General features: G+C 36.0%; 1 protein-coding gene and 1 long non-coding RNA gene across 4 annotated transcripts in view; one reads left to right on the forward strand and one right to left on the reverse strand.

Moving 5' to 3' along the window:
- Positions 1–17181, forward strand: part of Cfap299 (cilia and flagella associated protein 299) — a 497260-nt gene that overhangs the window by 199248 nt on the left and 280831 nt on the right. The window lies entirely within an intron of this gene.
- LOC131920375 (uncharacterized) lies at positions 10740–14538 on the reverse strand. Its single transcript, XR_009381643.1, has 3 exons — positions 14429–14538; positions 11758–11878; positions 10740–10869 (listed from the first exon to the last, which is right to left on the reverse strand). It is a non-coding gene; the product is annotated as an uncharacterized LOC131920375 (long non-coding RNA).

Raw genomic sequence — 17181 nt, forward strand, 5'->3', positions numbered from 1 at the left:
GAAATAAGGCAAGAAAGCTTGTTAATTATTTATTATGTATAGGAACCTAACCAGTTATTATACTTTTATATCGAGTCTTTATAATATGGCTAAATATTTATATTATATTTAATATCCTAGAAATACTAAACTCAGTAGCATAATTTCTTTTATCTACAAACACAGTACTGTTAATAATGAGGTATTTACTAAGCATTTAATAAAACTGTAATAGTCTGCAGATACCTATCATTGGCTGACACTGTTTAATTTGCCTACTTGTAACATATGTCATGCAGACATTGTATGTTTAGACATTTATAGGATTGTCATTAGTACAATGGTTTGCATTATCTCTCTCTCTATTACTTTGGGCCAAGCTGAAATGGAAAAACTTGTATATTGTTGAATTGTTCATTTTCCATCATGAAAATGACTCATTTTAAATTACTATTTTTCTACTCCCAAAGAAACCATTGCCACATGAGTAAAATGACACAAAGAGTCCAAAACATTGAGAGAATAAAATGACATATGTCTGTGGAAACAATTTTTCAAATATGAGATATGCAATCCAAGTATTTTGACATTGTTATTGTTCTTATATTGATGTTTGGCATTTAATGAATTGCACTTATGGGAAATTATGCATAAAATAATCCATCAGCACACTCCAACACTTGGATATGCAGCACATGGCCATGCCTTTGCACAGTACACTTACAGACATAGAATCTTCAGGGTCGAATGCCACTATGCTTGCAGGTAACATAATATGATATGTGATTGTTTATGAATGGCTAATCAATGAGTGATTCTAGAGATAATTAAAAGAAAAATTTGCTGAGAAGGGATGTTCATGGAGGTGTCAGGGTGGCATGATTCTGAAATAGATGTTCTGTTTTCAGGCATAGTTGATAAAGCTCTCTGTGAAAGTTTTGTGAATGAACACCACAGTGAGTTCTTTAAAGAAGTCCCCCAAATTGTTTTGGAATGAATCTAGTAAATTTTTAGTTTGGGTTTCCTGTTTGCCCAGCAATTGGGTAACTTTAAATTATGTTATGATTGTTTTAGGGTAGTGCTTTAACATATGACACCATGCAGATGAATGTAGTTCAGTGTCTTTATTCTTGTCAATGGGCTCATCAGTTTAATTAATCATTTAGGATCATCTTTAATCAACTTTATACTGACTGATAGTGTTTCCAGGTTCTTTTTTTCTATTTAAATCTGTTCGTTACATGATGTCAGAAGAGTACTGACTTTTGAATGAATTATATTTGTGTTCAAATTTTGGTATAGAGACTGGATAGCCATAAGATTTTCATCAATTAAACATTTATAAACTGAGGGACAGATCCTGATCCCCCTGCCTGGGTGCCCCACAAACAGTTCTAGCCAAACAACTATCTTCCATATCCAGAGGGCCTAGTCCATGGGTCCAGTCCCGTGGGGGCTCCACAGCCACCAGTCCACAGTTCATGGGCCTCCACTAGTGTGGCCAGTCATCTCTGCATATCCTCCCATCATGATCTCAACATCTCTCACCTACAGAATCCCTCCTCTTTCTCATCAATTGGATTCCTGGAGTTCAGCCTGGTGCCTGGCCATGGATCTCTGCATCTGCCTTCATCAGTCACTGGACAAAGGCTCTGTGATGACAGTTAGGGTATTCACTAGACTGGTCACCAGTTAGACCAGTCCAGGCACCCTCTAGACCACTCCCAGCAGACCAAGGTGGTGTCATCCTTGTGGATTCCTGAGAGCCCCCCCTGCACCCTGCCTCTTCCTATTCCCATGATGTCCTCATCTATCATGGTATCTCCCTCCTTGCCCTCCCACTCTGTCCCTGTTCCACCTTGACTCTCCCATTTCCTTATGTTCTCATGCCCCACTCCTCACCCTCCACCTCCCCCCCTACTCCCAGTCTGCTCATGTAGATCTCATCCACTTCTCCTTCACTGGGCCATCCATGTGTCCCTCCTAGAGTCTTTCCCTGTTAGCTAGTCTCTCTGAAGCTGTAGTTTGGAGTCTGTCCATCCCTTCCCTCACATCTAGTATCCACTTATGAGTGGCAAAGGGCTGGTCTCCAAAATGTATAAAGAACTCAGAAAGATAGACTTCAAAATACTGAACAATCCAGTTAAAAAATGGGCTACAGAACTTAACAGAGAATTCTCAACGGAAGAATCTCAAATGGCTGAAAGACATTTAGGGAATTGCTCAACATCCTTAGTCATCAGGGAAATGCACATCAAAACAACTCTGAGATACCATCTTACACCTGTCAGAATGGCTAAGATCAAAAATACTGGACAGCTTATGTTGGAGAGGATGTGGAGAAGGGGAACACTCCTCCACTGTTGGTGGAAATTCAAACTTGTACAGCCACTCTGGAAATCAGTATGGCGGTTTCTCAGAAAATTGAGAAAAAGTCTTCCTCAAAACCCAGCTATACCACTCTTGGGCACATACCCAAGGAATGCTCAATCTTACCACAAGGACGTATACTCAACTATGTTCATAGCAGCATTATACATAATAGCAAGAACCTGGAAACAACCTAGATGCCCCTCAACTGAAGAATGGATAAAGAAAATGTGGCACATGTACACCATGGAGTACTACTCAGCAGTGAAAAACAATGTAATCATGAAATTAGCAGGCAAATGGATGGAACTAGAAAATATCATCTTGAGTGAGGTGACCCAGACTCAGAAGGACAACATAGTATGAAGCTAACTTCTTACCTATTCCCAACGCATAGGCTTTTGCTCCTGGACACATGAAAATGAGTAGTTATAATTTAAAAGAAGAATTAAATATCAAATTTCTTTAAATTTCCCCTTGGTTCACCAGTTAAAGTACTCATCTATTAGTTGAGAAAATTACCGTCTTCCTCAAGTTTTATCTAAAGTAAGCATTTTATTTTTATAGCTTTAATGGGATAATTTGAAACTTTCTTTCCTTTCAATGTCTTTTCTCTGAATACAAGATCACTTCTTGCTTTAACACAACTATTCTAGATACAGCTTAGAAGAGAAATATTTGATTGAGTTTGAAGATGAATCACCACAAAGATAGATTTAGTATCTGATGTATGCCAGATACTATTCCACATTTTGAAAATTCTGGGGTGAATGAGGCAAGACTTTTCAGAAAGGTTTAATTGTATCAATAAATTGTTTATATAAAAGTGTTTATTGTTAATTCAATATGATAAATACATCAACCAAAAATAATGCAATAGGGCAAATTCTTCAATTTATCCACAAACCAAGTACTGGGCCATATAGAAAGTAATATACTTAGCTTGAATATTTTAAAAGTAATATTTTTTTCTTGTACTGAGGAAGTACAGAGTGCTAAGGAGAATGTATTGACGGAAAACATATTAGAGGACCAAGGAGAATGAAAAACATAAAGTCATCTAATGATGCATTGTTTAAGGTTTGTTAGTAGGCAGAGCAGGCACCTAAATTTCAGTAAAATAAGCTGAGATAGTAGTTAAGGCCAGATCTCTCAGACTTTCAATGCTATGACATAAGCATTATTATAAGTGATCTACAGGATTATTAATTACAAAGGTCTTCTGTTACTATAAGTTCTGAATATTATTTCTTATCATAGTAGAGCAAAGACTAGTAATAAGAAACAATTGGAAGAATGTTATAATAATCTGTGCAATAGAGGATTTGAGATGAACTGGGGAAATAATGATCACTGAATAGGAACATAGCAGTCTGGATGATACACTCTCAGCTCTACACAGGGTTGTTTCTCCCTTCAGGTTACCACACAGTGTTTTCTGTTGTTGTTGTTTTTACTATATTATGGTATAATATTACATACTTATATAACCAATGGTCATTTTTTGATTAGTCAGACCAGATGATACTGATTAACATTGTGTCTAATTTAACTATAACAAAATGTCCTTTCTTGGATAAAAAAATGTATATTGACATCTTTTTAAAAATCATTTTTTCTTAAAGTATGTTAATTTCAGTAGCTTTTATAAGTTTTCTTTATGATATGGACTGACATTTTTGGTTGGTATAGCATAGTGAGTTCATATTTAAATGATAACTTCTGCTCCAAATACTAGAAGCAAATGATAAAACTACAGTGTTACAGTTGTTAAACTTAAAAACAAAGTCACTAAATTACAAGTATCTAAAACTACAGTCTAGTTGCAGTGTCGTGGTTAAAAACAAAAAACAAACATCAGCAATATTGGTATGTGAATTGCATAATAACTACACACACATGAGTATAAGTACACCTGTTACTTTTCATATATGACAATAACTTTCAACATTTATTTTCAAGTTTCTCTGAGTACATTCAGCATTTAAATACAATAGAATTAAGAGAAAACATATCCTCAAGGAAGTAAAAGTTTATAGAGTGCTTAACGAAGGCCACTGATGGGATTTTTAAAATCCATTTATTTGATTTATGAATGAAAGAAACAGTTGAAAATAATTTTCTTTATAAATAGTGCAACATTATTAAGCATAATCCATATTGTTTTGAAAAGGCACAATATAAAAGATTTACAATATTGTAAGAGTGACTTACCTGACATCATAATGAAGACATAAAATGATATTAAGAACAACTAAACAATCATTTTTTTCCCTTTAGCATGTCTGTTGTGAAATAATTAAAATTTTATCTTAATCCTTTTTCTTTTTAAAATTGAGAAATATAAAAAGGGAGATGTATTCATCTTACTCTTCCAGGTAGTAGTCCATCACTGAGGGAAGTCAAGTCAGGAAGTCAAGCAGACAGGAATACTGAAACAGGAGTTGATGTAGAGGCCATGGAGTAGTGCTGCTTACCAGTTTGCTTTCCATGGCTTCCTCAGCCTGCTCTCTTAGAGCACTCAAGACCACCAGTCCAGAGGTGGCACCACCCACAGTGAGCTGGATCCCCCCACATCAATCATTAACCAATAAAATGCACCACCTGCTTTCCCATGGCCAATCTGGTAGGAACATTTTCTCAGCTGGGATTCCTTCTTTTAAAATGATTTTAGCTTGTGTCAAGATGACATAAAGAATAGCCAGCACAATTGACCCTTTGTCCTATTGACACAGAAACACATGACTCTTAACCTACAACCCTTTCTTTCTTGTTCATCCCCAGGATCTCATATTAATATCACAATATAACCATATATAGCTTGGAGACACACTTAAATCAGTATATACTCTACTTTATAAATGCTCACTAATTTTGTTATTGTTCAGAAAGTCCTCTTTAACTTCGGTTTGAGTAAAGGAATCTGATCTTGAGTATTGGTCTTGAGGTTGAAGATATATATGACTGATAAGGTTTAGGCTTCTTGAAGGTCTCTCCACCTTTGCAACAAACTGAGTCAGACCGAATCAGGAACAGTCCAGGTTTAATGGGTAAAGCGCTCCCTGGCTATTCCCTGGCCGCAGAGAGGAGACAGGGACATGAGACCAGAAGAACCACAGCCTGTTTTCTGGGATACTGCTTATATATCCTGTGGAAGAGGTCTTGAGCCTCTCTCGGGGAGGAGCTGTGTTTGGTGGGCTGTGAAGGGGCAGGTTTGGGGAGGAGCTGTGTTTGGTGGGCTTTGAAGGGGCGGGTTTGGGGAGGAGCTGTGTTTGGCGGGCTTTGAAGGGCTGGGTTTAGGGAAAGAGATAGGGGAGAGGAATTGAGGTGGGTCTTCCACCAGACTCCTTCCAAACAATGACAAAACATATTTTTTTATGATGTGCTATGATTGGATCATTGAAATACTCTCAAAAGTACCGTTATGATGCACTTAGAGATTAGACTGTAGTTTTGGAAGATATCATGAACTTATAGTATTGTTTAAGTGTTTCATCAAATTTGGTTGATAAAAGAGTTCCATTTAGTGATTTCCAGATTAAGTAGAATTTGTTGAAATGTAAAACATTTTGACCCTTTGTCTAACCCAAAATGAATAATATGTACATAATGAAATAAAACTAGCCTTATGTAATTATAAATACTGAGGTAATTATAAATCATTTCTCACTCTGCCTCCCAGATGAATCCAATAAAAGGATTTCAGTATATGATACAATTTATAATCCAAAATTTGTACTTTTCTTGGTATATCCATCATATCTTGGTCCAGCTTTATAATGTAGTCTAATTTATCAGTAATCTATAAAGTTCTGTGATGTGAAATTATAAAGTACTAAATGAGTTTAGGGCCATTCATAGATTTTTTTTTGTTTACAATACTTGAGGTCCTTTAGTTCCAGCTTATCTTGAATTTAATAGCATCAAGCTGAAGGCAGCTTCCACAGCCCCTGTCAGGGCAGCTCCGAAGGCTGTATAATAAAATCTCCCTGGGAGCTAAAGATCTAGAATCTGTTTTTAATTTTTCTCTTTCTCTTCCTGCTATAATAAATAGCCATTCTACAGTATACAGATAGCACTAGTCTCTTAGTTTAGTTCCTCTATTATTAACTGAAATAAATATTAAGTAGTTACAGTCTTAAGTTTTGTGAAAATGTGCCATTCAATAAAAATCTAATGTGAATTCTCCAAAACAAAGTTGACTGCAGGGTGGGCATTTTAGCATTGTTAATATAGCAATAGCACCTTCTAAAACTGATCAATGTTTAATATGAATTAAGAACTGCTATGGCCTCTTTATATTCTCTAACTTATTCTTGTACATGAAATTAATGAGTGAAACATAAATACACAATTAATAGATTAATTTTTATTTTAATGATTAGTTCTCTTCTACAACTGTCTCCAGATTTCTTCGAGGTAATGCAACAGCAACTTCAAGAAATGAATGTGAGTGGCACTTGTTAGTATTGAACAGAATGACAGGCATTCATTTTTTACTTGTAGAATTGTAAAAGTCATAAGCTCTAATCAAACTTCATTAGTTTGGGCCATGATTCAACTTATGGCCCACTGATAATCTTTTTTTGCTTACATATTAGACAGTAATAAAAATTATATATTCCTAGAAGGAACTTCACATATACAAGTAGCTAAACCATGAAAAATAAATCTTATCATTACTTTAGTTCAATTAACAAAGAATCAGATGCTTTTATCAAAATGGCAAATCTTTTGAGTACAATGGTCACATATCCATGATACTAACATCCCCCAGAAGGTTTAAGAATTATAGGCATAGTAGCACATGCCTGTAATCTCAGCTCCATGGGAGTCTGAGATGGTAAGACCATAAGTTTAAAGTCGACTGGGCAATTTAGCAGGACTCTATTTCAAAACAAAAATAAAAAAGCTAGAAGTATAGCTCAGTGTTAGAGTGCATATGCAACCTCAAAAGTCTTGGAGTGGGTCAATACTTAGGATAGATGGATAGATGATAGATAGATAGATAGATAGATAGATAGATAGATAGACAGACAGACAGACATGAACAAATCAGCTCATATTCTGAAATTTCATTCCCTTCTTCAGAGATTCAGATGGGAATTAGAGAAAAAGAAAGTAGCATTTGCTGGCAGAGTTGATCAGCTGCCTTACCCTTCACAAGTCCTTGGAAATTCATGTGTTGTTAGATGCCAAAGCTGGGCTATCCCCGAAAATTTCCTGTCTGACATTAAAATTCCATCTATGAGTGAATGAAACATTTCATTTATAACTACTTGGAAATTTTTTGATTCGCATAAAACTTACTTGTCAAAGGAAAGCAAGAAAAGATGTTAAAATGGAAAATTTTAACAGAAAAATCTGCTCCCAAGTTTTAGCACTTAACTTCATATTTGTTTGTAAATAGTCAAATGTTATGTACTAGCGGCTTTAGAAATATCAGGGTTTGACAAAATTCACTTAGAACAACCTCCTTTGTGTTTAAATGAGGTTGAAGCAGGTTAAGAGAAATGCATGAATGGGTCAGTGGAAAATATTGCTCTATATCAGTAGATGCTCACTCACACTCTGTGTTTATGATTTCCTAATACCACCTATGGAATGAAGTAGGGTAACAGCTAGGAAGGTGTTGCCCCTGGACCATATCCGGCCTGCTCTTCATTTGTGTAGAAACTAAAGTCAAGTTCATTAACTTGCACAGGAAGCTTAAAATACATGTATTTTATTTATTTATTTAAAAAGTATATCTGTGGCCTAGCAAGCATAGACAATTAAGTGTAAGCATACATTACAAAAGTAGAAAATTCAATACACTTGTCAACCAATAGCTTGAAATCACCAAACAATAATGAAGAGTGTGGTCACCCATGGACACTACAGTAGGCTGGGTTATACATTACTTGTTTGGTTCTTCAAGGATCAGGAATCTAAGATGTGCTGTATTCTATTCATTACAGGTAGAATGGTGCTATGAAAGGTCTCTGAAACAGCTGATATACCATGAACTGTTCCTCAAAGAAACAAAAGGGGAAATGCCATTGTCAACTAGGTATAGTCAGTATAATTCAATGTACAGTAAAAATGAGAAGTGATAGACATGTGTTGTTTTTTTTTCCCCCTTGAAAATTCTCTTATTTCAGAAAGAAGTGGTTGTCAGTGACTGTGCATTCCTTGAATTATACTGTGCTACACAATGGCAGCATTTGTCTTTGGTCTGTGGACCTAGGACATTCACCATTGATGGGACCTTTTCCTGTACAGGTAATAATACGGTGGTCAGTCATGCAACCAAAAGATCAAATTTAAAGTTAAAATTAAAGGAGAATTCCCAGCATGATAGCATTTCATGTTATGTAAAGCTCTCCCCCAGCCCGGCTTCTTTAAATGTCATAAGTATGTAAATGAGACTACCAGGTTGACATGAAAGATAAATGCGAGTTAGTAGTGTATGCCACAGAACAGGAGCGTACAGAAACACTAGAACAAGATGATTAGTGACTTGAAAGAATAGACAAAAAGAATAATTAATGGATAATATGTAAACTCCATCATGTTCTCTGAAAACATGTGTCCCCCAGTTCAACTGGAGGTCACAGTGTCTTACTCTGTAGGACCTCCCTGAAGAAGTCACATTTAAGGTATTAAAAAAACGTCTTGTATATTTCTTTCTGTCATGTAAAGTTGACTTCATGTCCAATTTCAAAAACCATACTTTATTTATAATGATGTTTTCATTACTTATTTATAGTAATAAAATTAATTAATTTATACTAAGTATTTAAGTGTGAGGAAATGGTGGCCGCAAGGGAATTTTGGTGCGCTTTAGAGATCAGGGGATCTGCTTCACCAAAGTATCTTTTTAGTTAACAAAATGAGGAGCTGAAGTAAGAAAGGCATATTATCAAAACTGTACAGCAAAATATGATCAAGATGGATAAGAAACAACTGACTTTAGCCCTCTGTCACTGGCTACTTATCTGGGACAGTCTGATTTACACACACACATGCACACCTGCACACGCATATGCGCACACACACAGATACACACAAACACACACTTAGACAACTTCTTTTATTCAGTGTAAGCATTGTTCTGTGGAAAGGAGTTAATTTTTAACACAGGGTTCCAACTGAAGAAAATTCCTTACACATTCAAAGATTATGGTGCATCTAATTAATAGGATATTTTCAATATTCTTTGAATTCAATTTCATCATTTTAGGTTTTGTCATAGATCTCTCTATAAAAATGGGAGGATGATGATATGAAATTTTTAATCAAATGAAGTAGTCTTATTTCAAAGAGACATGATAAGAGACTGAATCAGGACCAACCTGTTGGAGTGTTTAAAACACCCAGTCTAAGGCTTGAGAATATGAAGACAGTATTACAGTTCATGCTTCATAAGCTAGATGAAATGTGCAGCTCTAGATCACCAAAATGATCCTGTTTCCAGATGGAAAATTCTATTATTCTCCTTTAATTCTGTTAAATTTGGGGTCCAGCAAGGATACCACTATGAACACATAGCTTTGAGCATGTCTATTAAAGACGGGTTTATGTGGTAGGGCCTTTGTAGTCCATGTGAAGTGGCTTTTCAGAGGTGGAGTATAATGAGAAGCCATTAGTGATAGGCATCAACCCCTGTAGAAGGCTAAAGGCAGCTCTTGTGGGCCCCAGATCGTTCTCCTGAATGTAAGGTGTTCTAAAAAGGACCATTAGGGTTTTTTATTTACGGTCTCACGATGTGATTCCTCACTATTGCTTATATTCAACATGATACTACCCACCGCATGCATTCATCAGGGCTGTTACTGAGTCCCTAAACATTTATTCCTGTGAGATAAAAAAACATTAAAAAAATGTTCCCAGTCTAATCTACAATGTAGACTAGAGAAAGTTTGATTCTACTTAGATGATGTAGAATTATGATGAGTGAGGAAGAAGGAAGTTGGGAGTTGATGTTTAATGCACACAGTTTTTCTGTAGGAAGATAAAATCATTATAAAGATGACTGAAATATGGTGTCAGTGACAAACAATATGAATATTCTTAATGCCATCCAGCCTTACACTGAAGCATGGTAAACTTATGCTGTATTTTATCACAATAAAAGAATTTAATGGACCAGATGTGAGCTCCTTCTGGTTCAATGTGTTGGACAACTACCTAGTAACTATGTCTACTGAGCCTGCTTGATTTGTAGCATGCTATGGAGATATTAAATCCATAGCTCTGTCTGGAATTCTGGAGGCAGGTATGTCAGTGTGTCAGGACTGGCAGGAAATGCAAACTGGAGCAGCAGTCTGTGACAGGCTGTTCCTGTGACAGATGGACTTTCCTAACCAGATGTTTACCCCTCCTTTTCCCGTCAGTACTCACCTGTGTCCAGGTACACCTCTCTCAGGACCTGACACCAGTTAGTCTACGTAAACACAGCGTTTCTCAACAGATTCACATTGTTTAGTTGCTCCGATAGTATCTCCAACTCTTCTTCACATATTCCTTCAAAGTGTGCTGAGGAATTCACACAATCGTGTCTCAGGATTAATCCTGGGAGCTTCATAATTCCCACAAAGTGAACTACAGCAGTGACATTAGATATCACCTGTAATACTCACTGGAATTGTTTCAATACAGTCTATTTTTGTTCTGTGTGTATTTTATGGTGAATTATTTTCTCCCTCTTGAGTGTGTGATGCTTATATTCTGTCTCAGAGGGTTACTCAAGATTAATGAGTGTCCCCTGTGTATAGGAAATGACAACATCTGTAGTTTATCTTGGGAAAACGTATCAATTTACTTTGCTCAATCAAATCCAGATGAAAATATTTCATTTTTTAGTTCAAATGTTGAAGAAATATGCAAAAAATGCCATGTCTCTGAATTAGGCTGGACAATATCACTATTAATATAGATTTTTAATATCAGTTAAATTACATGAGTTTACATAATTTTATTATATAAACTAGTTATTTGTCTTTGGCATCCAACAATTGGAAAGTGGTTGAACATGTTATAATATGTTCAATTATGAATGAACTATGAGTTTGGGGAGAATAAACTTGTTATAACTTTATCCACTGTAGTCCAGAAATTTCTAATATGACTGTTCAGTGAGGGCAGTCAGTTACATAGTAATGTGCTATGATCCTTAATTGAATACAAACAAACAAAGCATGTGCTCTGTGAATGTTCTGTTACTACTATGCAATATAATGTAGAAATGTACAAGCTGAATCATGAGCTCTTTTTTGTGGGAATAAGAATGAAATTATTATGGAAGGATTATTACCTTTACTTTATAGATATTTTCACTGCTTCACTGATGATGATAATGAATAAATATAATACATTTACATTTACAAAAACTAAAGAATAAATGGATTTAGAATTCAGACTTACTCTACTTAGTGACTCTTTCCACTAAAAAAGATAATCTTACTGACTGTGCATATTCTTCATTATTCATAGGAGCTCGTTTTCCTCTTCCTGATTCCTCATGTAATTTCAGATGTGTTGGTAACTGGAGTGGAAACAGCAAGCACTTGTCGTAAAGATTTTATGAAGGATAGGTCAGATGGGAAGAACATTGGGAGAATCCTCGCTCTTATTCTTTGAGTATATTTTGAGCTGCATTTGAAGATTTTTACACTAGAAACAGCTGCTTTCTCTGTAATGGTTCAATGTCTGGGCTCATTGCCTAGCTTCACAAGGCAATATTTTTCAGGCTTCAATACGAAATGAATTAATATTTAAAATCAATTCATTCCATGAAAAGGATAGGAAAAAAAGAACATTAAATACAGATTATTTTTACCTCTTTTCAGTAGCAATCGTGACTTTGTATTGTCTCCCCTTCAGTCACTATAATGCACCCCCTCCTTCAGAAACTCTGCATCTCCCTCCTTGGTTTCAGAAATCCAATTCTGAAGACCCCCCCCCCTTTTTTTGCTGTTTCAAAACACGTCAAGTATTTGTAAAGCAAAATTCCTGGTCTTTTCCATCACTCCTTTCCAACGTCTGCAACCTCAGTGAACAGTGTGATCACTCATCCAGCTGTGCAAGGCTGATTCTAGTTCCAGCAGTGGCCCCTCCCCGTCACATGAGCAGTCTGCTGTCAGGCCTTGTCTCTACCACCATCCCTACCACCACATTCACAGCCGCCTAGCCTACCTCTTTTTCTATACCAATGCTTTCCTTCTCCCTGTCTGTTCTACGGAAAGTCATCAAATTAATCTCAACACTACTTTGCTTTACATTTATGTCAATTTCTCGTTGCCCTCAGGATAATATGTCCAGGAGCATCCTAAGCTGGGCAGAGCTCTCCCCCTGGTCTTTGGCACACATAATCTCTAATTCAGGAGTGTTTTATCCCCACATTATTGCTTCATCATCATATCTATTGCTGAACCTGAAGATCCTAGTTTCAGTATTTTTTCAGGAAATCCTTTTCAGACTAGACAAATGTACATTTAGTTCTTATTGTACCATATACCTCTCCTTAGTTATTTCCATAAATAAAAGTAAAAATTTGTTCTGTGATTTGATTTTTCTCTGTTTCATATAAGAAATCTCAAATGTTTCAATTTATTATTGTATTTCTAGTGATTATAGCCAAGAATACTAAACGGGCTCTATACACATGCATTGAATAAATGAGTGAGATGGATGTTCATGGAATTTCAAAAGTTTATTGATATTCTGTTGTTAATTTGCCATTTACTGACATTAACCTTATAAAATTAAGAGAGATGTTCATTCAGCTATTGTGATCTATTAAGTAATAATGTAAAGATGAAGGATGTTTGACCTTTGTGGTGATATTTTGTTTGTGATCTAACAAAGCTTCCCTGAAGATCAGAATGTGGAGCCAAGCCATAGAGGCCAGGCAGTGGGGGCATACACCTTTAATCCCAGCATTAGGAGACAGAGGCAGAGACAAAGAGATCTCTTTGAGTTCAAGGCCACCCTGGGTCACACAAGATTGATCCAGTCTAAAAGAAAAACAGAACCAGTCAGTAGTGACATATTCCTTTGATCCCAGCACTTGGGATCTCATGTCTTTAATCCCAGCACTAGAGAGGTGAGTACAGGAAGTGATATGGCTGGGTGGAGAAAGGATGATAAGGCAGAAGGAGAAAGGAATTCAGTGGTTTTAGGTCAGCAGAGGTAAGAAGTCTGGTGGCTGGCTGCTCTGCTTCTCTGATCTTTCAGCTTTCACCCTGATATCTGATTCTGGGTTTTTATTAATAAGACCAATTAGGCTTCGTGCAATAGACCTCCATTAAGATGAAGCATTTGCTAGTGACAACACAGCTTGTCAGTCTCTTCTTCGACCCTTGTTCTCTGTTACTTGGGAATCTGTTCTGAGAGTAGCACTAGTCTTTAATTTTATATATTTTATGTATGTTGTCATGCATGATTTTATATTTTTTCATTATTATCTCTAAGATGTATGCTGATGTATAAACACTACTTTGCTTTAAGAGTTTGTTACTTTAAGAACATTTTTTCTGAATCTTAATATGGGAAAATGACATAAAAATCAAAACTGAACCCCAAATCAGGTCTCTTATTTCCAGAAAAGCACACTTCACATGCTGTAAAAGCAATCATTATCAGACACATTGGTGCCCCCTGAAATTTTTCCATTTATTGACAATTATTAGCCTTTTCCCTGCTCTAATAGATTACCATAATTGGGGAGACTAAGCAATATTCATTTGTCACAGTTCTCGAGGCTGTGCATCTGACATCAGTGTGCCAGCATGCCATGGTTCTTAGAGAGAATGCCACAAATGACTGACTTCCAGAGGACAGGGGGATTTCTCTTCTGGTAAGGATGCTAATCTTTTCCTGGGGCCCCCACCCTCTTTAGCTAATTAGCTCCCAAAGACCTTACTACCAAGTATCAGCTTTGACTTTCGATATATAAATTTTTAGGAACCCAAATACTTCATCTATAGCACATACAGAAAATACACATGCATAGACATTCAGTTTTGAGAATTAATGATGCTTTCCATATGACATAAAGCAGTCCATATTTCTACCTGTACAGTTAGTTATTTACTTTTATGGTTTCATTGCAGCTCATTCTATGGCTGTGCGGTTATTTGTCTAGTCGGTCACCTACTGGTGCTGACATCACATTGTACTATGAGCACATAACCATTGTATACATTCCTTCAGGAGAAACAGAACAAAGACATTTGTAATCTTTGAAATATTGTTAGGTATTATGAGAACTCTCTCTGTAGAAATTACATTTTCTTATTCATGAGACTAGGAACACTGTAAGGGGCCCTAATTTATTTATTTTATTTTTTATTTTTATTATTATTATTATTATTATTATTTTTTGTAACTTGTGGTATTCCAGGTGGGGCCCCTAGAAGTTCTGGTAACAATCTGGAGAACCTGAGAGTTTAGGGTTTTGATGTGGCTGTCTTCTAACTTGGGGGATGAGGAAATAACAAAATAGAAGCCATAGCACCAACCTGGGAAGCTCCCTCATCTTGGGTTAGTTTTGAGGTTGGAGAGAGGTGCTTGCTTCTGTCACGTGATGTTCTTTCTCTTGTGTGTTGTACTCAGTCAAGGTCCCAGTGACTCAGGGTAGAGGACTGGCTGTGCCGTTTCTCATAAGCAGTCACAGGTGAAACTGGGACAAATGTTTCGTGCAAATATATGCACAATAGTTTCTCTTAGAGCCTGTGTGTTCACTGCGGCTGAAGTGTTACTGATTTCTTTGTTAAGTATTCAGAATTAGCTGGACCCTGTTGCACATGCTTCTTTCAACTGTTTAGCTTTCCGGACACAGCTTTTTAACACACTAGTTACTGAGAAGGCAGCATCTTTTCCTAAACGTGGTAGCGTCTTTGAACCACAAGTTAATGAAAATGGAGGATTTTAACTGCCAAACCACAACAGTGCCGCCAGTGTCTGTCATCTTGCTTTGAGCTGGTGCAAAGGCATGTGTTTCGCATCTGTATTAGAGAGGTTAGCCTTGACATTCCTTCATCCCATGCAATATTTGTTAAATAAAAGGAAAAGAAAGAGGCAGGCATGCTTCACCCAGATGTGATATTTAGTCAGCTTGGAAATTCTTCCCCTTGGCTTTCCTGTCACTGTACAGCATTCATTGGGACCGGCCTCCTGCATCCAATTAAAATCGATGATTGCTAGTGACTTATTATCCAGATTTCTAGTCAGCTAATTACAATAGACCTACTGTGCAGAACAAGAGTAGTACAGTTTATTCTGGAGGAAGCTTTATTCTTTGCTTCATGCTTACAAAATCCGTTTAATGAATTCTCTTCCTTGAGTCAAGGGCATTTGCAAGCATTTTTAAAGGGAATATAAACAAACAAACAGCAACAAAAACAACAAAAAACCCACACCCAAATCTTTTTTCAACTTTTGTGAGAAGACAAGGTCATGTGTCAAAACCTGATCATGTTTGTTTTTGCAAACCAGCACACATTTATTCTTATGGGTAGAAATCACTGTCTTCTCTCAATTCAGACTTCTGAGTGCATAGGAAATCGCTGTATGGATTTTGTTCTTTCTACCTCCATTTTCATCCATCTCACACTTCTTTCTTTGCTCTCCCTTTTCCCTCCTCCCCTTTTTCTTCTCCTTTAAAAAAATAAATCATATTTACTTTTATCAATGAAGTGATGTTAATGAAATTTGATTGAAGTTTATATTATTTTTGTCTATTATGATGCTACCGGGGTAGTTTTGAAGTGTTTGGGATTGAAGGAAAAGGTTGGAGCTAGATTACCTAGACTGCCAATTATTTCAAAAATAACTGGAAATATATATATAGGTGTGTGTTTATATTCAGTGGAAGAAAAATGTTAAGAGCTAAGTTTACTTTCAAGAGTGTGAACCTTTCTTCCTAAAGTGGTGTTAATCAAATGAGTAACAAATGAGTAACAAAATGAGTCCTTCTATGCAAGACTTTGTTCTCAGAACCCAGTATAGAAACTGCTGATCTTCAAACCATTTGCATTTGTTAATTCATAAGCACAGACATATTTATTCTTGGAGAAGTTAGACCATTAAATAAACTTTCTTTTGCAATTATTGTGGATATGTTGATCTCATTTTTTATTTCATCAAATGGATAATTGTATCTTTGTATAGATCATATATGAAAAGGAAAATTCACTTCTATTTGTCTTTATATAATTTCTTAGAACAAAAAAATAATTTGATAGTGTTATAAATCAGTGAATCTAAACTTAATGTTTATGTATTTTAGAATGTATACATACATGAAATTTGTAAATATTCATCTTTGTGTGAGTGTGCAGGTATATGTGTCTAGCTGGGCAACTGACATACACACACACACATACAACACACACACACACACAAACATATATATATGTTTGTGTGTGTGTGTGTGTGTGTAGATAAACACATATAAATATTTCTCAAGTAGTTTTACTAGTAGAAATATATGAACAAATGTTCAGAGTCTGCCATTGAGTAATCCAAATTCCATAAAGGAAATAATCTTTGCTTTATGCTTCTTGACCTTGCACCATTTGTTACAAGTTGGGAAAATCAGTAAGGATTTATTAAATCAGTCAATGGCTGTCTTCTACATACTTCCAAAGAGCTCAATCAAACAGTAGTTAGGTCTTGGACACATTCCATGCTCTTGTCATTATAGTTAAATGGAAGCAATATTTTAATAACAAGACTTAAGGTGACTTCCTAAGAATTTAAAAATATTTAAGTTTATTTTGCATTTTGTGTTTATCACAGAAGGCCAAATATTTTAAGTATTATTACATAAGAAATGCTATAAAT

The sequence above is a fragment of the Peromyscus eremicus genome, chromosome 10 (assembly GCF_949786415.1).
Source record: "Peromyscus eremicus chromosome 10, PerEre_H2_v1, whole genome shotgun sequence".
NCBI classification, from domain to species: Eukaryota; Metazoa; Chordata; class Mammalia; order Rodentia; family Cricetidae; genus Peromyscus; species Peromyscus eremicus.